The 24,112-nt window shown below is 40.3% G+C and overlaps 1 protein-coding gene across 2 annotated transcripts in view; it reads right to left on the bottom strand.

Moving 5' to 3' along the window:
- Positions 1–24,112, bottom strand: part of LOC108116045 (G protein-coupled receptor kinase 1) — a 264,251-nt gene that overhangs the window by 50,071 nt on the left and 190,068 nt on the right. The gene's annotated exons all lie outside the window — the stretch shown is intronic.

Below are 24,112 nucleotides of genomic sequence, written 5' to 3'. Positions count from 1 at the left end.
GTTCCAGAGTCAGTAAAAAAGGAGTTTATCGAAATGATGAAAAAAGATCTAAACTCTTCTCCGATGCAACTCAAACCTTGCCGTACAATACAAATGTGGTTGCTACTATTCGCACTGAGGATAACAACCCAGTGTACTCTAAAGCGTACCCCCAATAAGTGTCGCAGAATTCGTTAATAAAGAAATAAAAGACCTACTGAAGTCTAATATTATAACCCCGTCGAGATCGCCGTATAATAATCCAACTTGGGTGGTCGATAAAAAAGGGTCGGATGAGACAGGTGGTAGGAAAAAGCGTTTAGTAATCGACTTCAGGAAACTGAACGAAAAACCATTCCTGATAAATACCCCTTGCCAAGTATCGAGTTAATACTGGCAAACCTTGGCAAAGCCAAATATTTTACAACTCTAGACTTAAAATCTGGTTATCACCAAATTTTCCTCGCGGAACAAGATCGCGAAAAAACCTCATTTTCAGTCAACGGAGGCATGTATGAATTCTGCAGTTTGCCTTTTGGATTAAAAAATGCATGTAGCATTTTTCGAAGGGCAATCGATGACGTATTGAGAGAGCAGATAGGGAAGTCCTGTTACGTCTATGTTGACGATGTCATAATCTTTTCGAAAAACGAAAAAGAGCATGTCAGTCACATTGACTGGGTCCTGAAAAAAAAGGGCCAAGCCAATATGACCATCTCGAAAGAGAAAACCCATTTTTTTTAAAAAAGTGTCCAATACCTCGGTTTCGTAGTAACCCGAAACGGGGCTACAAATGACCCTGAAAAGGTAGCAGCCATTAAGGAATACACAGAACCGACAAGCTTACTCTCACTAAGATCATTCTTAGGACTTGCCAGCTATTATAGGTGTTTTACAAAAGATTTCGCTGCAATAGCCAGTCTACTAACCAACCTCCTTAAGGGAGAAAACGGTTCCGTAATAATACCAATAAATTTTAACGATCCGCGAAGAGACGCGTTCGATAGACTTCGAAACATTTTGGCATCAGAAGATGTCACCCTCAAGTACCCAGAATTTAAGAAACCGTTCGATCTGACAACCGATGCGTCAGCTTACGGCATCGGGGCAGTACTGTCGCAAGACAAAAAACCCATAACGATGATATGCAGAACCCTTAAAGACTGCGAGACCCGTTACGCAACTAACGAAAGAGAGTTACTCGCTATAGTCTGGGCTCTAGGAAAATTAAGGCAGTATCTGTGTGGCACTCGTGACATAAAAATCTACACAGATCATAAGCCGCTAACGTTCGCTGTCTCCGACAATAACCCAAATGACAAATTAAAACGTTGGAAAGCATTTATAGATGACTACGGCGCAAAAGTCATATACAAAGAAAATTTTGATGCCGACGCCCTTTCGCGACAAAGCATCAACGCCCTTCAAAACGAACCCGAATCTGATTGTGCAACAGTTCACAGTAAAGAATCTAGCACTTATACGGTAGAAACAACGGAAAAACCTCTAAATTGTTTCAAAAATCAGATAGTCCTAGAAGAGGCAAAGTATTCCTTAAAGCGATACTTTATATTTTTCGGAAATAAGTACCGTCATATTATACATTTCACGGAAAAATCGACCCTTTTCGAAACATTAAGACCAATCATTAACCCAAAAGATGTCAACTCTATTCATTGTAACTTGCCAACATTGGCAAGCATTCAACATGCATTAGTATCAAATTTTCCAGCTACGAAATTTTGGCACTGCAAGAACTTTGTGTCAGACATTTCTAATAAAAGTGAGCAGATCGAAATAATCACCGCAGAGCACAATCGTGCACAGAGCTGCTCAGGAAAATATCAAACAAGTCCTCCGCGACTATTATTTTCCAAAAATCTCAAAGTTGGCTACTGAAATAGTGACAAATTGCAAAATATGCACTACAGCAAAGTATGACAGACACCCCAAGAAACAAGAACTTGGGGTAACTCCAATTCCGTCATACGTCGGCGAAATGCTGCATATTGATATTTTTTCCACCAATAAAAAACTACTTTTAAATTCTCCAAATTTGCGGTAGTACAACCAATAGTGTCTAGGGCAATAATAAACGTGAAAATCCCTATCCTCCAATTAATAAACTTATTCCCAAATATAAAGACAATATACTGTGATAACGAAGCGTCTTTCAGCTCTGAAACGATCACATCGTTACTCAAAAATCAGTATGACATAGATAGAAATTCACACCCGCTGCACAGTAGTTCAAACGGACAAATCGAACGCCTCCACAGCACCTCAACAGAAATAGCGAGGTGCATCAAAATGGATAAGCAAATTAATAATACAGTGGAGCTAGTTATGTGGTCGACCGTTGAATATAATAAAACATTACATTCGGTCATTAACCAAAAACCCATTGATGTAATCCACTCTGCTTCCAAAAAGGTTAAGGAAGCAATAAAAATGAATATTGAAAAAGCACAGAGGGATAATCTTGACAGGTGTAACCCATCAAGACAAAATAGAATATTTGAGGTAGGAGAAAGAGTCTATTTAAAGAACAATAAAAGACTAGGCAATAAGTTACACGTTATACACGGAAAAACGCGTAGAAGCGGACCTGGGGACAGCGGTCCTCATTGGAGGGAGGGTAGTCTCCAATTTACACGCACTTAACACACCCAACACAAACACACACTTAGAAAATAGCCAATAGATTTAACCTGTCATTTTCTTACAGGATCGCGGGAATCATATTAACAATATTAGCAGTAGTTAACTCTAGAGTGACAGACTACACTCACGCCCGGTACATCCGCATAACCGACGGAACTGCATTGGTGTGGGAACATAGGAGTTACTTTAGGCATTCGAGCAATTCGACAGAGTTTTCAATTATGATAGACGAAACAGCTAGATTGTAGCTTTTTTTCCCACAATCGCACATGCGAAAATTGTTAGATGTTGATACCGATCATATTAGAAATATATTATCCGCACTAAAGGTACACCACCGAATTGCCAGAAGCCTAGACTTTTTAGGCACCGCGTTAAAAGTGGTAGCGGGCACACCTGATGCCGCTGACCTCGAAATGTTAAAAATGTCCGAGTCCCGGTTAATCGAATCAAACAATAGACAGGTAGTTATTAACACCAAAACGCAAAAGCAGATTAAAAACTAACCGATGCTGTCAACGAAATCATTAAGGCAAAAAAAATGACCTGGTTGACACAACCCATTTATACGAAGTTCTTTTGGCCAGAAATAGAATGCTAATTACAGAGATACAGAATCTGATGCTCACGGTCACACTTGCAAAATCAAATATCATAAACCCTGCCATTTTTAACCATGAAGATTTGAAGTCCGTTTTAGTTGATCATCCCACAGAGGTCCCCGTTATCAGCCTAATAGAGGCATCTATTATTAAAGTCCTTCAGTCCGACAATATTATTCACGTGCTCATTGCATACCCTAAGATAAAGGTTACCGTTTTCCCCGTTTCACACACCGTTCTCCAACTACGGGACAACGTGGTAGCTGAGTGCAACCAAGATGACTTAGCGATCACTGATTGCGTGTCGACGATGTACGGAGCATTCTGCAAACTGGCAACCCAGGACACTTGCGCCCGAGGTCTACACGCACTGGTCACGGCGCATTGCGAAACGCAGGCCAGCCACCTAAGCCCCATAACGCTGGTAGACGATGGTATAATGATAGTCAATGAGTGTCCGGCAATAGTCAGCACGGATGACGTCCCCAATAAAGAAACAAATGGCACAAATCTAATAACATTTGAGCGACTGCCTTTGTAAACGGCACAAAATACTTAAACCGGCGCGAAAGCATAAGAAAGACTGCGGGCGTGGCGGCCTCCTCTTTGCTAAACATTATCAGGCACAACCACGTTCTTAGAATGCCAATGCTTCAAAGGATGAACAGCCAAAACTTGGAAACGATCCAAACTTTCAAAAACGAAGTAAAGTCGGCTGGATCAAGGGACATCTGGATCGCTGTCGGTGTGGGAGTAAGCTTTTTGATCAGCACTCTCATTCTGCTCCATCTCGTGTGGAGGAGATGACGAGATGCATGGGAAATGCAACAGGTTACCGAAACACTCAAGACGACCGAGGACGGTCTTACTCCTAAAGGGGGAGTAGTTAACACTCCTGAGGGGTAACAAACAGTCGGTAAAAATCTTGGGTGATTCTTGGATGACCCTAGTCTTTCTAGATGCCGACTCAGCATACCCGCCTTTGGGGGCCATTGGGGGGATCTCATTGGTTGCCGGTATGGTGAGTTATGCTCATTTTGCGATCGTCAGCATTTCCCACAGTCATGCGGTCGGCCTGCCGACTAAGCACTCTACTGCTAAATTCCTCAGTTCTGTTTTATAATCATTTGAATAAAGAGCATTTAGCTCCGTAAACTTTACTCCGGCTATCGCCGTCCTATTATTTGCATTCGCTCACTGGGCTTAAGGCCAGGGGTATAGGGAAGCAGTCACCCTCTCGACATAAACTTTATTTTCACTTCATCAACCACCCTACCGGTGGCACACCATCAGCGGCCACCTGTGACCAGCAGCCCGGTCGCCAATTCTCACCTATCTTGAACCGCTACTACTCATCAAGCACCCTACCGTTGCCACCTCCTTATCATCGGCCGGATCTGGAACAGCCTTACCACCGGGCAACCGACTACAAGATAACTGGCGCCTAACGAAAAAAATAAACTAGGGACCCTCAAAACATGTAAGTGGGCTGATTAATTAACATACGACTTCAACAAACATACACCAAATTGCATACAATAAAAGTGCGCCTTATAATTGGAGAAAACAAATATAACTTGCACACGTTAAAAAAAATAATTATATATAATAATAAAGCTGCATTTGTGACCTGCAGCCCATATACAATTTTTTTATTTTTGTGAAAATATATTTGAATACATTAAATAAGTATAAAGTATATTAAAGTGTAATGCCAGCTGAACGGAAAATTCGGCTATAGGCATTAGATGGCATAAGTTCAAGTTTTTAATGAACTTTCCAGGTCCGTATAGAGAAATTGAAAAGGAAGTCGTGAGTGATAGTGAAGAAGAAGAAATCCCTGGTTTTAGACCAAGACAGGCTCAAATCGAAGAGAAAGAAGACAAAATGAACGCGAACGAATTGCAAAACATTATCCAGGGCGCCTTAGCGCAACAAGAAGCTAGGCTCCGAGCTGAATTTGAAGCTCAAATCAATTCCGTTAATATGCAGTTACAAATCATGCGCGTAGAGACCCCACAGGTGGAGGCCTACCAAAGAGTCTCAGCACAACCAGGAGCACCCCCATGTGGCATACCGCTCCACGTAATTAAGTCAGTACCAGATTTTAACGGTGAGCAAGACGAGTACGTAGCGTGGAGGCAGTCCGCCACGGACGCATACGAACTCTTTAAACCTTACCAGGGCAGCTGTGCCCATTATCAAGCCGTTACCATAATCAGGAATAAAATTAGGGGCCCAGCGCGAGCGTTGCTGGTATCACACAACACTGTACTTAATTTAGATGCCATTCTGGCAAGATTAGACTGCTCCTACGCAGACAAAACTTCGTTGAGGCTGTTGCGAGAACAGCTTGAGGCAGTTCGCCAAAGTGACCAAAGCCTCATGCAATACTATTACGAGGTTGAGCATAAGCTAACCCTCGTCAAGAACAAAATTGTCATGTCGCACGACATTGAAAGAGCCACACTGCTAAACAATGAGGTAAGGGCGAACGGCCTACATGTGTTTATCTCAGGCCTAAAAAAAGCCTGAGAGCAGTCTATTCCCAGCGCAGCCAAAAGACCTTCCTTCGGCATTGGCATTAGCTAGGGAGGCTGAAGCCAGCATCGAAAGAAGCCAGTTCGCGGCAACGTATGATAGGGCAATGGAACAGAAGACACAGAATTCTGACTTTCGTAAGACTCAATACCACACTCCTGAAAAACAAGGAAACGAAAAGAACCCTCATTATTTTAAAAAACCAGATAAAAACCAACAAAAAGGTTCTGGGCGTAAGCCAGTGGACTTGGCGGACCGTGGAAATCCACGTCAGGCAGCAGAGCCCATGGACTGAAACCCATCATCTTCTAAGTCCAAACAACAGCCACATTTTAAACAAAACCAAAATGTATCACAACCTCAAAATATGCAGGCAAAAAACTCAAAAAGAGCCAACTCCTCTGATAGGATAACTGATCAAATGCGTCAGCGGCATAACAACATCGAGCAGACCGCTAGTGCTAAAGACCAAGAGTACGAGAATGCTGCGGTAGTCGCGATAAGCACAATCGAAGACGACAGCGACTCGGTCGGCCGGCTAACGTTCATCGAACGACGGTTGGCTGGGAGAACTTTAAAAATTCTTATTGATACAGGGGCAACGAAAAGTTATATAAAGCCCGTAAAGGAGCTTAAAAACATAACGCCAGTAGCCTCACCGTTTCGCGGGTATACAATTCACGGGTCCAACGGCATAAATAAAAAGTGCCAAATAAGTGTCTTGGGAACAACTTCCCCATTTTTCATATTAGATTCCCTAACAACATTTGACGGGATCATAGGCTTCGACTTGCTAACGCAAGTGGGAGCCACCCTCAATATGCAAACTAAAAAAATATTGTATGGTTCCGTGTCTGAGGACCTGCAGTTTTGATTGCGACGATGTAAACTTGACCCACATAAAGGACATAGTCGTTCCAGAGTCAGTAAAAAATGAGTTTATCGAAATGATGAAAAAAAGATCTAAACTCTTCTCCGATGCAACTCAAACCTTGCCGTACAATACAAATGTGGTTGCTACTATTCGCACTGAGGATAACAACCCAGTGTACTCTAAAGCGTACCCCCAATAAGTGTCGCAGAATTCGTTAATAAAGAAATAAAAGACCTACTGAAGTCTAATATTATAACCCCGTCGAGATCGCCGTATAATAATCCAACTTGGGTGGTCGATAAAAAAGGGTCGGATGACACAGGTGGTAGGAAAAAGCATTTAGTAATCGACTTCAGGAAACTGAACGAAAAACCATTCCTGATAAATACCCCTTGCCAAGTATCGAGTTAATACTGGCAAACCTTGGCAAAGCCAAATATTTTACAACTCTAGACTTAAAATCTGGTTATCACCAAATTTTCCTCGCGGAACAAGATCGCGTAAAAACCTTATTTTCAGTCAACGGAGGCTTGTATGAATTCTGCAGTCTGCAGTTAGGTGTTTTACAAAAGATTTCGCTGAAATAGCCAGTCTACTAACCAACCTCCTTAAGGGAGAAAACGGTTCCGTAATAATACCAATAAATTTTAACGATCCGCAAAGAGACGCGTTCGATAGACTTCGAAACATTTTGGCATCAGAAGATGTCACCCTCAAGTACCCAGAATTTAAGAAACCGTTCGATCTGACAACCGATGCGTCAGCTTACGGCATCGGGGCAGTACTGTCGCAAGACAAAAAACCCATAACGATGATATGCAGAACCCTTAAAGACTGCGAGACCCGATACGCAACTAACGAAAGAGAGTTACTCGCTATAGTCTGGGCTCTAGGAAAATTAAGGCAGTATCTGTGTGGCACTCGTGACATAAAAATCTACACAGATCATAAGCCGCTAACGTTCGCTGTCTCCGACAATAACCCAAATGACAAATTAAAACGTTGGAAAGCATTTATAGATGACTACGGCGCAAAAGTCATATACAAAGAAAATTTTGATGCCGACGCCCTTTCGCGACAAAGCATCAACGCCCTTCAAAACGAACCCGAATCTGATTGTGCAACAGTTCACAGTAAAGAATCTAGCACTTATACGATAGAAACAACGGAAAAACCTCTAAATTGTTTCAAAAATCAGATAGTCCTAGAAGAGGCAAAGTATTCCTTAAAGCGATACTTTATATTTTTCGGAAATAAGTACCGTCATATTATACATTTCACGGAAAAATCGACCCTTTTCGAAACATTAAGACCAATCATTAACCCAAAAGATGTCAACTCTATTCATTGTAACTTGCCAACATTGGCAAGCATTCAACATGCATTAGTATCAAATTTTCCAGCTACGAAATTTTGGCACTGCAAGAACTTTGTGTCAGACATTTCTAATAAAAGTGAGCAGATCGAAATAATCACCGCAGAGCACAATCGTGCACAGAGCTGCTCAGGAAAATATCAAACAAGTCCTCCGCGACTATTATTTTCCAAAAATCTCAAAGTTGGCTACTGAAATAGTGACAAATTGCGAAATGCTGCATATTGATATTTTTTCCACCAATAAAAAACTACTTTTAAATTCTCCAAATTTGCGGTAGTACAACCAATAGTGTCTAGGGCAATAATAGACGTGAAAATCCCTATCCTCCAATTAATAAACTTATTCCCAAATATAAAGACAATATACTGTGATAACGAAGCGTCTTTCAGCTCTGAAACGATCACATCGTTACTCAAAAATCAGTATGACATAGATAGAAATTCACACCCGCTGCACAGTAGTTCAAACGGACAAATCGAACGCCTCCACAGCACCTCAACAGAAATAGCGAGGTGCATCAAAATGGATAAGCAAATTAATAATACAGTGGAGCTAGTTATGTGGTCGACCGTTGAATATAATAAAACATTACATTCGGTCATTAACCAAAAACCCATTGATGTAATCCACTCTGCTTCCAAAAAGGTTAAGGAAGCAATAAAAATGAATATTGAAAAAGCACAGAGGGATAATCTTGACAGGTGTAACCCATCAAGACAAAATAGAATATTTGAGGTAGGAGAAAGAGTCTATTTAAAGAACAATAAAAGACTAGGCAATAAGTTACACGTTATACACGGAAAAACGCGTAGAAGCGGACCTGGGGACAGCCGTCCTCATTGGAGGGAGGGTAGTCTCCAATTTACACGCACTTAACACACCCAACACAAACACACACTTAGAAAATAGCCAATAGACTTAACCTGTCATTTTCTTACAGGATCCCGGGAATCATATTAACAATATTAGCAGTAGTTAACTCTAGAGTGACAGACTACACTCACGCCCGGTACATCCGCATAACCGACGGAACTGCATTGGTGTGGGAACATAGGAGTTACTTTAGGCATTCGAGCAATTTGACAGAGTTTTCAATTATGATAGACGAAACAGCTAGATTGTAGCTTTTTTCCCACAATCGCACATGCGAAAATTGTTAGATGTTGATACCGATCATATTAGAAATATATTATCCGCACTAAAGGTACACCACCGAATTGCCAGAAGCCTAGACTTTTTAGGCACCGCGTTAAAAGTGGTAGCGGGCACACCTGATGCCGCTGACCTCAAAATGTTAAAAATGTCCGAGTCCCGGTTAATCGAATCAAACAATAGACAGGTAGTTATTAACACCAAAACGCAAAAGCAGATTAAAAAACTAACCGATGCTGTCAACGAAATCATTAAGGCAAAAAAGAATGACCTGGTTGACACACCCCATTTATACGAAGTTCTTTTAAAGTTCTAATATACGTTTTTCGAAAAGATTATGACATCGTCAACATAGACGTAACAGGACTTCCCTATCTGCTCTCTCAATACGTCATCGATTGCCCTTCGAAAAATGCTACCAGCATTTTTTAATCCATAAGGCAAACTGCAGAATTCATACAAGCCTCCGTTGACTGAAAATAAGGTTTTTACGCGATCTTGTTCCGCGAGGAAAATTTGGTGATAACCAGATTTTAAGTCTAGAGTTGTAAAATATTTGGCTTTGCCAAGGTTTGCCAGTATTAACTCGATACTTGGCAAGGGGTATTTATCAGGAATGGTTTTTTCTTTTAGTTTCCTGAAGTCGATTACCAAACGCTTTTTCCTACCACCTGTCTCATCCGACCCTTTTTTATCGACCACCCAAATTGGATTATTATACGGCGATCTCGACGGTGCTATAAGATTAGACTTCAGTAGGTCTTTTATTTCTTTATTAACGAATTCTGCGACACTTATTGGGGGTACGCTTTAGAGTACACTGGGTTGTTATCATCAGTGCGAATAGTAGCAACCACAATTGTGTTCTACGACAAGGTTTAAGTTGCATCGGAGAAGAGTTTAGATCTTTTTTTCATCATTTCGATAAACTCCGTTTTTACTGACTCTGGAACGACTATGTCCTTTATGTTGGTAAAGTTTACATCGTCGCAATCAAAACTGCAGGTCCTCAGACACGGAACCATACAATATTTTTTTAGTTTGCATATTGAGGGTGGCTCCCACTTGCGTTAGCAAGTCGAAGCCTATGATCCCGTCAAATGTTGTTAGGGAATCTAATATGAAAAATGGGGAAGTTGTTCCCAAGACACTTATTTGGCACTTTTTATTTATGCCGTTGGACCCGTGAATTGTATACACGCGAAACGGTGAGGCTACTGGCGTTATGTTTTTAAGCTCCTTTACGGGCTTTATATAACTTTTCGTTGCCCCTGTATCAATAAGAATTTTTAAAGTTCTCCCAGCCAACCGTCGTTCGATGAACGTTAGCCGGCCGACCGAGTCGCTGTCGTCTTCGATTGCGCTTATCGCGACTACCGCAGCATTCTCGTACTCTTGGTCTTTAGCACTAGCGGTCTGCTCGATGTTGTTAAGCCGCTGACGCATTTGATCAGTTATCCTATCAGAGGAGTTGGCTCTTTTTGAATATTTTGCCTGCTTATTTTGAGGTTGTGATACATTTTGGTTTTGTTTAAAATGTGGCTGTTGCTTGGACTGAGAAGACGATGGGTTCCAGTTCATGGGCTCTGCTGCCTGACGTGGATTTCCACGGTCGGCCCAGTCTTCTGGCTTACACCCAGAACCATTTTGTTGGTTTTTATCTGTTTTTTTAAATAATGAGGGTTCTTTTCGTTTCCTTCTTTATGAGGAGTGCGGTACTGAGTCTTACGAAAGTCAGAATTCTGTGTCTTCTGTTCCATTGCCCTAGCATACGTTGCCACGAACTGGCTTCTTTCGATGCTGGCTTCAGCCTCCCTAGCTAACGCCAATGCCGAAGGAAGGTCATTTGGCTGCGCTGGAAATACGACTGCTCTCAGGTTTTTTTAGGCCTGAGATAAACACATGTAGGATGTCCGCCCTTACCTCATTGTTGAGCAGTGTGGCTCTTTCAATGTCGTGGGACATGACAATTTTGTTCCTGACGAGGGTTAGCTTACGCTCAACCTCGTATTAGTATTGCATAAGGCTTTCGTCACTTTGGCGAACCCGTTGAAAAGTATGTAACAGGAAGAAGGAAGCGTTTCCGACCCTATAAAGTATATATATTCTTGATCAGGATGAATAGCGAGACGAATAAGCCATGTCCGTCTGTCTGTCCGTCTGTCCGTATGAACGCTAAGATCTCAGGAACTATAAGAAATACAAAATTGAGACTAACCATGAAGATTCTTGAGGTCTCTACGCAGCGCAAGTTTATTACAGCATCCTGGCACGCCCACTCTAACGCCCACAAATCGCAAAAAAATAAAATTGCTCAGGAACTATTGGAGCTAGAAAGTTGAAATTCAGAAAGTATAATCTTTAGATGCCAGCGCATCTTATAGTAGTACTATTATCCGGCCACACCCACCCATACGCCCACAAGGCTCAAAAGACGGTTTTCGGATTTTCTAGAAAAGCTGATATCTCGGTAACCATAAGAGATAGAAAGTTCGGATTAAGCATGTAGGTTTTTATGATGCTCCCAATGCGAATTGTTTTCCGATCAAGCCACGCACACTCTAACGCCCACAAAACCTGAAAAACCAAATATGCAAAACTCTCGAAAACTAAAGGAGCTACAAAATTTTGCTTAGGAACTAGTATTTAAGAGATGCCTCTGCAACTTGCCACGAAGTTGCATCCGGCCACGCCCACTCCAACGCCCACAAACCGCGGAAAACTGGCATCTATATTTTTATTATGAATGCCTTCGTTCGACCTTTTGTAACTTATTTCTGTTAATATCTATCGATTTACCAAAGATTTTTCAAATCGGAACATTATTTCGCTATTTATAAAGAAATTAAGGTTATAAGGCCTCACTTGGGCAGTCACGTCACTATAAGCATACTCAACATACTTCCTCTGACAATAGGTGGCGCCTTGTGAATTTCCAGTATCAAAATAATATTTTAAAACTTTGTGAAACAGTAACGGGTATTTTATAGTCGCGGCACTCGAATATAGCGTTTCCTCTTGTTTTATTCCTGATTATCGTAACGGCTTGATAATGGGCACAGCTGCCCTGGTAAGGTTTAAAGAGTTCGTATGCGTCCGTGGCGGACTGCCTCCCCGCTACGTACTCGTCTTGCTCACCGTTAAAATCTGGTACTGACTTAATTACGTGGAGCGGTATGTCACATGGGGGTGCTCCTGGTTGTGCTGAGACTCTTTGGTAGGCCTCAATCTGTGGAGTCTCTACGCGCATGTTTTGTAACTGCATATTAACGGAATTGATTTGAGATAATGTTTTGCAATTCGTTCGCGTTCATTTTGTCTTCTTTCTCTTCGATTTGAGCCTGTCTTGGTCTAAAACCAGGGATTTCTTCTTCTTCACTATCACTCACGACTTCCTTTTTAATTTCTCTATACGGACCTGGAAAGTTCATTAAAAACTTGAACTTATGCCATCTAATTCATACGAGGTTCAATACCTATAGCCGAATATTCCGTTCAGCTGGCATTACACTTTAATATATTTTATACTTATTTAATGTATTCAAATATATTTTCACAAAAATAAAAAAATTGTATATGGGCTGCAGGTCACAAATGCAGCTTTATTATTATATATAATTATTTTTTTTTAACGTGTGCAAGTTATATTTGTTTTCTCCAATTATAAGGCGCACTTTTATTGTATGCAATTTGGTGTATGTTTGTTGAAGATGTATATTAATTAATCAGCCCACTTACATGTTTTGAAAATTTTGAGGGTCGCTAGTTTATTTTGTTCGTTAGGTCCAGTTATCTTGTAGTCGGTTGCCCGGTGGTAAGGCTGTTCCACATCCGGCCGATGATGAGGTGGCAATGGTAGGGTGCTTGATAAGTAGTAGCGGTTCAAGATAGGTGAGAATTGGCGGCCGGGCTGCTGGTCCCAGGTGGCCGCTGATGGTGTGCCACCGGTAGGGTGGTTGGAGTGCGGATGAAGTGTAAAATAAAGTTTATGTCGAGAGGGTGACTGCCCCCCTATACCCCTGGCCTTAAACTCAGTGAAAACAAATTATTTTGATTTTTTTAAGGGGCTTTATTTATGTTTAATTATTGGGATTTCCTTCCTTCCTTTCATTTGAAATTATTCGGTCAATGACCTGCTCATGCAATACAGCTTAAGACACCCGAAACACTCGAATCATTTGAAGACACCCGAAACCCTCGAATCAGATAAAGACACCAGAATCACTCATCCCAAAAACTTGGGTGTTTCAGACACTCCCTTCATTTTCTATGAGTGTGTTGGGTGTCTGTGCAAGAGAGTACTGGGTGCGCAAGTGCGTATTCGAAATGAGCTGTGCAAGACAGCCACCCTTATTATAGGGTGCCGATCACACTTTTAGTGCCGATAAGGCACTCATTGTCTGGGTGTACCCTTTCCGTTCTCTGGCACGAACCTTCCAGTTGGAGATATCAATGTTTTGACCAGGTTGCACCACAGCTGCCTCAACGCATACCGAATACGTGGATAGGCGAGACTTCAGGCAAACATTAACCGATGCTCAATCTGTAGTGACTTCAGTATTTCCAAGGTCAGCATTCGAACCGATAAAATTGAAGTTGGCTGGCCAGCCGTGATGTGATGAGATGAACTTGCGAGGCGGAATCAAGTAGCGCTCGGCAGGGAAGGAAGTCTCCTTATCGGCCACGAACGAGAATGTTGGCGGTTGGGAAGAACACTGCTACAGCGTGACTATCCTGTGTCACAAACGCGTTAGCTGGCGGAGCCCGAGAGGTCGCAACGCCAGCCTCATTGGCAGGATCCACGCAAGGATGTAACAGAGCATGATGTCGGCGATTACACGTTGGGCAGCGGGAGGATGAGCATCCACGGGCTAAGTGTCCAGCAGAGGGCAAGACTTCGGATTTCATCGCATCGTTCTCCAACAAGAAGGAACAGCATGCGGCAGGATACCGCACAGGGCACACGTAGCCGGAGAACCTTTCAGGACCATGCATGAACGATTATGAACTGGCCTACGTCGGCTGCCTGATACACTGGCGGAGCTGAGGCCAAATCCACTGTCTGAAGGGTGCGGCACCTTTGCTCCAAGAACCGAGCCATAGATTCCCAAGATGGCAGGCCGTCAACATTTTTTCCGAGAAAGTCCTCCTAGAATGGGCAGCAACTGTACTGTAGGGCTTGGCAACTTCCACCTGGATGTCGACGTGCACGTCTGTAGCTAGCTGAGAGATTTTCCAATACAAATTACTTCCATTTCAAGCATGGCATACCAGTCGCGCAGACGCTTCTCCATTGGTCCCAGCGTCATAATGGTCGAGTCCTTGGTCCGCACCGCAGCCTTGATGCCTTCTGATGCAGGACCTCCATTTCTTGACAGATTACTTCTGCTTTTCTCCGCAGCATCCTCTCCCTGCTTGCAGCAGTAGATTCAGCGGCCTCAGCTCCAGACTCCTTTATGCAATATATGTAGGCGCACGGTTATTACAATAAAACCAATAGGTTTCCTTGAAAATTTTAAACTTATCACAACATTAAAAACGCGATCTGATCATGTAGTTGCTTTAAAATAAATACATGGGGGCAGCTCAATTTCCAAAATTTATTACGAGTTCAAATCAAACAAATTAACTCCTCAACAAAACCACGTCGAATGCAAAGAGTACAGCTTAACAACTAAACTTATAGCTACAGCAGCTCTACCAAGCTCCCATAAGCGCATGCGCTACAAAGTAACAGGTAAGCGCATGCGAAACTGGATAATCAAAACAAAATAGAAACTGCTGATAAGCCTGCCGCTGCTCATCCGTCTTTGCTTTGGCTGCTTGGCCCGACAGTGAGTACGGATAGAGGTTAATAGATGTTCATAAAGTCGGTAAAAAAAAACATTTTGAAAAAAAAATGTTATTTAAAATTTAATTTTCCTAGTGAACCTATAAAAAATGACGAGTTCTATGCCATCCAAATGAAAAACTTTCTGTAGTATTTGATAAGCCAATGTATTTGGTTTTTGCTGTGTTGGACTTATCAAAATAAAAAATGTATGATTTTTATTACCAATACATGAACCCAAGTTTTAAGAAAATGTAGTTTTTTAGTCTCCTTCTTATAGTTGTTGTTCTCCGTGTTTATTTTATTATATATTGTTTTTGTTGTTAATTTTTTGTTGTTTAGAATATGTTTTTTGTTGTTAAACCGTTGTTTTTTGTTATTCATCAATTGTTTTTTTTTGTTGTTGTTTAGCAGTTGTTTTTTGTTGTTAATCAGGTGTTTTTTCGTTGTTTAGGAGTTGTTTTTTGTTGTTTAGCAGTTATTTTTTGTTGTTAATCAGTTGTTTTTTTTTTTTATATTTACAACTTTTTATTTTTGTTCACTTGTACAACGTTTGCTGAATGTAAAATCGAAACTTGGACTGTGAGTTTTGAAGTAGGCAGTCCCGATTTGTATACCATCTAGAAGTTACACATACAAACGTATATATAGCACATTTGTTTTCGACCCCCTAAGTGTAAAACAATCAAAACGATGGGTTATTTACTCATTCCATTGACAAAGGACTCTACAAAATTTTTGAACCCTCTCGTAGTTGTGTTTGTATTTGTTATCCCAAATACTTGACAACTTCCATAGGTGGTTGTAGCTTTCCGAAACTATCAAAATAATGTATCTCGTTTTTATTTTGTTATATGCCACCCAATGTGTACCACTTGATTGTGAATCATCTAGGTTTACTATACCACATTCACGAATTCTTGGAGAGTGTGGAAGTAAATCTCTCATAAATACTCCTCGAAAATTGTGTATATATTGTTGAGCAAAAGTTGCAATGTCTAAATTTGAAAGTGGTCTATTGCGTAGCTGAAATATTAGTTTTTTCGCTTCTTAATAGCATATCCCTTACTATATGGTTTTAGGTAGAATCCATAACCTGTTCTATACGGTTAGAGGTATAACCTTTCTCCTACAGCAACACTTAAAATTTTTCTATTATGTCGTTTCTTCTACTCCATATCCTTTTACGCCATTCTAGCGTGTTTTATTGTTTTTGCAATGGCTGCACTTCCACTAGCTAAGCTACCGAGGGCCCTTAGAGCAGTCAAAATAGGTACGATTGGTAAAAAAAACACCAATTTTGGGTACATTTATTATTCTTGGTACTTTCACGTTTTTCTTTGAAACCATTGTCGATTGAACTGATTTTCGTGCAACTTTAATTGCACTCATAATGTCCAATGGCTTTTGTTATTTTAATGTGCGTTTATAACAGTCGACAGATTCGTCATCTTTACTTTTTTCCTCGTCGTCTTCCCTTTACATTTCTTTTTTGTTTTTAATATTATATTCCCATTCCAAATTTTTTCTTTGTTTCATAATGTTGGTTACAAAATATGCTGCTGCTATTTCACCAAGAGTGCTGTCTGGTGCTTTTACACGTGACCAAGCTTGATCAATTAATATAGATTATGCAACGTGACGTTCAAGTAAATCCTTTTTATTGGAATAGGCAATATCGTGCTCTTTACAAGCCTCATCCAGTTTATTTATTCCTTGATCTCCTCGTTTCAAACGTTTTTCTAGCTTTGTTCCCGAACCACAAAATTTATATCATGGTATATGGGCTTCAAACGGTAATGTATTAATTCAGTGGTTGACAAGACCACCACCTCGTTTACAATTAAAAAGACTAATGACTTGATTATAAAAACGTTTCCCCATTATATTGATGTTTAATCATCAAAAATTTTTCATCGAATGAGGTACATTAGCTTAAAGAATGCGTTTAATAAGTCAAAAACAAAAAATATCGTTAGAAATATCAGCGATGAAAACGATTAAAAACAACCTCCACGACATAGTTCTCTCTTACAGAATATATGAGCTCTTATTGGTGGACCATCAAATTGTAGTAAAACCAACATTATGCTCAGTTTGATATAGAGTCCAAACGGATTAATATTCCAGAATATTTATGTGTTTTCTAAGAGTTTATATCAACCTAAATATGAGTACTTGGAAAAATTAATAAAACCTATTAAAGGAATGGGATATCATACTTTCTCTCATAACGATGGTGTATTAGACCACAGTGAAGCAAAAAATAATTCTATTATGATGTAGCTTGTGAAAAACAAGACAACATAAGATCTTATTTTTGTATGGGTCGTCATAAGAATATTGATGTGGTTTTTCCCTGTCAAACATATACCCATATACCTAAACACTTGATTCGTGATAATGCAAGCTTTATTATAATGTTTAAACAAGATGATTTAAATATGCGACATATATATAGAGATCATATTAATACAGATATGGGGTACGACACATTCGTGGAAATTTGTAAAAAATGTTGGGAGGATACATTTGGATTCTTGCTTATAAGTAGAGATAGCGATATGGATAATGGAAGATATAGAAAAGGTTTTGAACAGTTTATGATGATTTAAAAAAGTTATTGGATTTGGTACAGAAAATGATTAAAAACAAGCATTTCCAGTTTAACAACAGATTGACCTTGTCCTTGAATGGAAATAGTTCTTTTATACATACAAACTACTTTTCACCAATCGAACTGGATGGACGTTTTAAGTGTGCATTAATTGATTTTAATATGTACAATTCAATTCCAAATATAGACGAAAAAAACAACCTCTTCCATTTTGGAACTAATGTGATCACAATTCCCACTGGATCCTATGAACTAAATGATATAACTGATTATATCTATAAACAAGAGGAAACGCTATAGTCGAGTGCCGCGACTATAAGATACCCGATGCCGTTTTACACAATTTTAAAATATTCATTTTGCTAGTGGAAATTCACAAGGCGCCACCTATTGTCAGAGAAAGCATGTCGAGTATCTGATAGTGATGTCACAAATCATGTTAGACCTTATAACCTAAATTTCTTTATAAATAGCGAAATAATGTTCCAATTTAAAACAATAATAATAATAATAAAAATATTACAGACGCCACAGTTTTAGGCGATTTGTAGGCGTTAGAGTGAGCGTGGCCGGATGAAAACTCGTGACAAGTTGCAGTGGTATCTCTAAAATACGTGCTTTTTAGCCTAAGTATCTAGCTTTTATTCGTCCCGAGATTTTTTCACTTTTGGTTTTTCGGGTTTTGTGGGCGCTAGGGTAGGCGTGGCTTGATCGGAAAAAAACAATTCGTATAAGGGGCATCATAAAAAACTATTTGCTTTAAATACGTATTCTTAAGCACAACTTTCTAGCTCTCATAGTTCCCGAAATTGTAGCATTGTTCTTTTTCGGAAGTTTTGCGCGTTAGAGTGGGCGTGGCTTGATCGAAAAAAAACAATTCGCATAAGGGGCATCATAAAAACCTACATGCTTAATTCGAACTTTCTATCACTTACAGTTATCGAGATATCAGCTTTTCTAGTGAAAACCGTCTTGTAAGCTTGGTGGGCGTATGGGTGGGAGTGGCCGGATAATAGGACCACTATAAGATGCACTGGCATCCAAAGATTATACAATCTGAATTTCAACTATTTAGCTCTAATAGTTCCCGAGATTTCAGCGATTTTTGGTTTTCGTGATTTGTGGGCGTTAGAGTGGGTGTGGCAGGATGCTGAAATAAACTTGCGCTATATAGGGACCTCAAGAATCTTCATGCTTAATCTCAAATTTGTATCTGTTATAGTTCCTTCGATCTCAGCGTTCATACGGCCAGAGGGACGGACAGACGGATATTGCTCAATCGACTTCGCTATTGATCCTGATCAAGAATATATATACTTTATAAAAATCAAATGAAGATTAGCGGAAATACATTTTTCAATAATATGTAAAATCATAAAAATAACCATTTTTAGACACCGTTAAACACTACATAAATTCGGACCAGCCTGTGGCAGCATAAAAAACAAAAATACATTAACTAAAATTGAATCACAGGTATTAATAAAAAAAATACACAGCTTTAAATCAATCTGTAACTTAGCTTAAACAAAATAAACAAAATTTCAAATTTAACTGCCAGCTTAATTTCTAGAGAGTTGTGACATACTCCCTCAGCTGTTAAGAGCTAGAGCTGCCATCTTTAATACATTTTCCAATTTTTAATCAATTTTCCCAATTTTAAATTTTTACGAATTTTCATTGTTTATGATGTACATACATGATGAGCATGTATAAAAACTTTCATCAAAATCGGTCCATCCGTTTACGATTCTAGCACATACATTCAATTTTGTATATACATACATATAGATGTAGGTTGCGCTTTGCCCATTTCCACTAGCAAAATGAATATTTTAAAATTGTGTGAAATAATAACGGATATCTTATAGCGCTGCACTCTACTTTAGCGTTTCTTATTTTATTTAGAAATATTTTACATGGAATATATATATTAGGTTGTCAAAAAAGTCTTGTGGTATCAAGCTAAAGCTTCCCTTTATGTTCTTGGCAATATGGGATGAGTGGCAACAAAAGACAAAAAAGGGATGGCAAAATACGAGGGCAGTCCGATAAGTACTTAGCATCACCGCCCGATGGCGTCACTATCGCAAGAGAAATTTACTATCCTGTAGTACATTCTCGTAGATTCGGAGTTTACTGGCTTTATTTGGAACAGTATTGAACTTTTATGAGGTTATAATTATTTTTTATTTTATTAATGCCCAAGGTATGGAGGAAGGTCGTTTTGGTGTGATCGGGTATGGCCACTGAGTCTGTAGAGCTATCTCGCCAATGGACACTGCTGGCCTTCAGTTTTAGGCAAATCTTAAATTTGTCGTTGGTCCAACTAGAGCTAAAAATTCCCCAATGTAGGGTTAAAGTTCAAGCGCGTAAAAAGGTATTCTTTATTGTGTCGCGTTTAACCTGTTGCTCAAAGAAAATCGCGGGACAGTTTTGGGCGCATTTCCTTTCTCAAGTCCCCGCTTTTATATTCGTTACTATTAGTAACTATTAGTGGAACATTTTCCGCTAGTGTCGTTATATAAAAAAGAGCGAGCCGTCAGCCAAATACATACCCACATACGCACTCTCACCCCAATGGCGGTGTCAGTTCTATCGACCTCCCTTTGTTTTATCGTTTTCGGTCACTGGAGAAGTGGAAGCGTTGGCGTTGTTGTTGTTTATGGATGTGTTTTCGGTATTCTTGCTTATTTCCCTTATAAATAAGGGCAAGAGAGAGTTGCTCTTCTAAATTTAAGCGGAAAGCATTCTGACTTATAACATTTTATAAGCCTTTTCGAAAAATTTGTTGACAAAGATGACGATATTGATAATTAAATCATTTTGATATCGTGTCTAGCTGCGACGCTTCAGGCATAGTTAGGGCATTCCAAGTCATTGCGGCTAATTATCCCAAAGTCCTGATTTTCTTGCTGTCTATAGGGGATGACATATGTATAACGAATACCATCCTTATTATTTAATAATAAGCAAAGTCGATGCAGGAACAAAGAGAAAGTAGGAAAAAAGTTGTATGACACTTCGATCCCGCTGAGGAGCGAATGGGAGTCGCCTCTGGACTGGCGAAGCCGAAGTCGAAGAGGCTTCCAAGCCAAAAAATGTTCAGCATAACAATACGCTCCCGAAGAAGAGTAGAATAAAAGGGATTATAAAAGTTTGGGAAATAAAAGTTATTCGATCCTGCCTTATGTGTGTCTTGCACTACAGCAGAACATCGAATAGGAAATCGCTTCCCTAAATGTGCAGCAGAGGTTTGGGTTAAGGTGCAGGGTGTGCGAATTCTCTCACACATTGATAAACAGATACTCTGCCAATAAAAATCTCGCGTTGTCGCGTCCTCCTCAGTCCGCATTCACACAAAAGACTTCATCTACTTCGCATGTTTTGAATGCAACTGTATCAGATAGAGTCATTCTTGCCGTAGCTATTAGCAGCGTGTTAACGAAAATTAGCTGTGTGCATCTCACCTTTTAGAAGATCTTCTTTATCGTGTAAGGCCATTACTCAACTGCACTATTCAAAAAAGTGGACCCATGGACCGACTCCATGATCATTTTGGATTGGACGTTGTCGGTTTTCGTCGCGAACCGAGTAGCTGAGATACAAGAATGATCGGAGAAAGAAATTTTCCGATACGTCCCTACAAAAGTAAGCCCAGCAGATATAGTGTCTCAAGGATGTGACTTTGAAGAGCTCTTAACGTAGATCTGGTTCGCTGGGCCATCGTGTTTACCCGACTCAGAAACTATTGGTCTGTAAATTCACAAATCGAACCAGCTTCAGAAGTTGTGTCCATGGAGTTACGAATATCGGCGTTAACAATACAATAGGGCCTAATCGTTTGCTTCAGAACATAGAGTCCATTTCGTCTTACCTGAAGCTCTCTTCTCTTTTAAAAATAATATTACTCTAAGAAAACTGAATTTTGCGTTCGAGTTGGTGGTCGTGGTATTGAATGCTATTATTATTAAATGTTATTCGAAAGGCTCGCTGGTCGTCGAACTCTTGTAAGTCTTCTGCAAGAAAACGTATGGTTAGTCAATGCTGAAGAAGTCGCCAAACTGTTCTTGGCGCAATAATGGAGAAGTTGCCATCAGACAGACTTCGAGCTTTCCGCCCTTTTAATATCTGTGGCGATTTTTTTGGACCATTTAGCACAACCTATCGTATTCGTGGCAAGCATCATGTACAAGTCGTACATGGCCTTGTTTGTGTGTTTTGCGTCCACTTAGAGTTAGTGTCTGACCTCACAACTGATGATTTTTTATTGGCTTTTTAAAGGTTCGTGAGTCGACGCGCGATCCCGGAGAAGGTGTGGTGCGACAACGCGACCAACTTCGTCGGCGCAGACCGCCACATAAAAGTGTTCCGGGCCCGTCTGGAGGAGCAGGAGGGTTTTCAGGCATTCGCATTAAAAAAAGGATGCGAGTTTGCGTTAATACCGCCCAGAGCACCTCACTTCGGCGGTCTATAGGAAGCAGGTGTGAAGTCTGCAAAGCACCTGTTCCTTCGGATGGTCGGCAACGACCTCTTGACCGCAGAGGAGCTCGGGACGTCGTCCCTTCAGAGGGGGCGATTTTCGTCCAATGTCCGGTCTTTCAGTAAAAAGAGGGGAGCAGGACCCAATAAAGCTTTTCGCTTTTCCACTGCCGCCCCAGCAGTGGAGGTGCACGTCGGCGCTGACTGAAAGGCCCGAGTGGCGGACGTGAAGACAGCAGAGGGCACCAACCAGCATCCTATTCACAAATTAACACTCCTCCCAATGCTGTCCTGAAGGACGTCGTCCTCTCTGAGGGGCGGTGTTCGTGCAGATATAATTATTTTTACTTGAGGGGAGCGGGACCTAATAAAGCTTCATCTTTTTTGTCCGTAGCATGTAATTGAAATGAGACGGAATAAATTAATTACAAAAACAAGAGGAAACGCTATAGTCGAGTGCCGCGACCATAAGATACCCGTTACTGTTTTACAAAATTTTAAAATATTATTTTGCTAGTGGAAATTCACAAGGCGCCACCTATTGTCAGAGGAAGTATGTTGAGTATGCTTATAGTGACGTCACTGCCCATGTGAGGCCTTATAACTTAATTTCTTTATAAATAGCGATATAATGTTGCGATTTGAAAAATCTTTGGTAAATCGATAGGTATTAACAGAAATAAGTTACACAAGGTCAAACGAAGGCATTCATAATAATATTATAGACGCCACAGTTTTCCGCGGTTTGTGGGCGTCAGAGTAGGCGTGGCCGGATGCAACTTCGTGGAAAGTTGCAAAGGCATCTCCTAAATACGTGATCGTAAACAAAATTATGTAGCTTTTATAGTTTTTGAGATTTTTGCATTTTTGGTTGTTCAGGTTTTGTGGGCGTTAGAGTGGGCGTGGCTTGATCGAAAAAAAACAATTCGCATTGGGAGCATAATAGAAACCTACATGCTTTATCCGAACTTTCTATCTTTTATAGTTACCGAGATATCAGCTTTTCTAGAAAATCCGAAAACCGTCTTTCGAGCCTTGTGGGCGTATGGGTGGGTGTGGCCGGATAGTAGTACCACTATAAGATGCGCTGCCATTTAAAGATTATACTTTTTGAATTTCAACTTTGTAACTGCAATAGTTCCTGAGATTTCAGCAATTTTAGTTTTTGGCGATTTGTGGGCGTTAGAGTGGGCGTGGCAGGATGCTGTAATAAACTTGCGCTGTCCCGGGACCTCAAGAATCTTCATGCTTAATCTCAAATTTGTATCTGCTATAGTTCCGGAGATCTCAGCGTTCATACGGACGGACGGACGGACGGACGGACATGGCTCAATCGACTTCGCTATTGATCCTGATCAAGAATATATATACTTTATAGGGTCGCAAAAGCTTCCTTCTATCTGTTACATACTTTTCAACGAATCTAGTATACCCTTTTACTCTACGAGTAACGGGTATAATAATTCTATGGCTGATTTTCAAATAAATTAAAAACCTGCAAGCCCGTTTCTCGATTGTTTCAATATAAAATCTATGTGATTCAAAAGCTCTTACTTTTAGAAGGGAAAATCTACCGGTCCCATCTACCCACCCTCAGTCGTAGAGTAACTATGTGGAATGAAGTTCCTAATCGATACGGGTTCTTCAAACAAATTCACCATCCTTGTTAAGGCAACGGGGGCATTCGAGCAGTACAGTCACAGTTTACTATTCACTTTATAAATGGTGTGAAAATGTATTTATCGGTATATATTGCTCAAATGCCCCTGAAGTCTGTCTACCATCAAATAACGCTTGGGGACCGCTATCTTTTTCTCTAAATGGTAGGAGGATTTCATTTTTTAAGCTTTTCTTTTGGTCTAAGAAATACGGCCGGCATACCTCTAAGAACAACTGACGGTATTTTACAAGAGCAAATCGGCAAGTTTGGATTCGTCTATATAGGCGACAAAAAATTAAAATTTCTCATTTAGGCACCTGGACTAGATTCTAA

Source organism: Drosophila eugracilis, unplaced genomic scaffold (genome assembly GCF_018153835.1).
Source record: "Drosophila eugracilis isolate 14026-0451.02 unplaced genomic scaffold, ASM1815383v1 contig_2148, whole genome shotgun sequence".
NCBI lineage: Eukaryota > Metazoa > Arthropoda > Insecta > Diptera > Drosophilidae > Drosophila > Drosophila eugracilis.
Note: the sequence above shows the minus strand (reverse complement) of the source record. Positions and strands in the feature narration are given on the sequence as shown.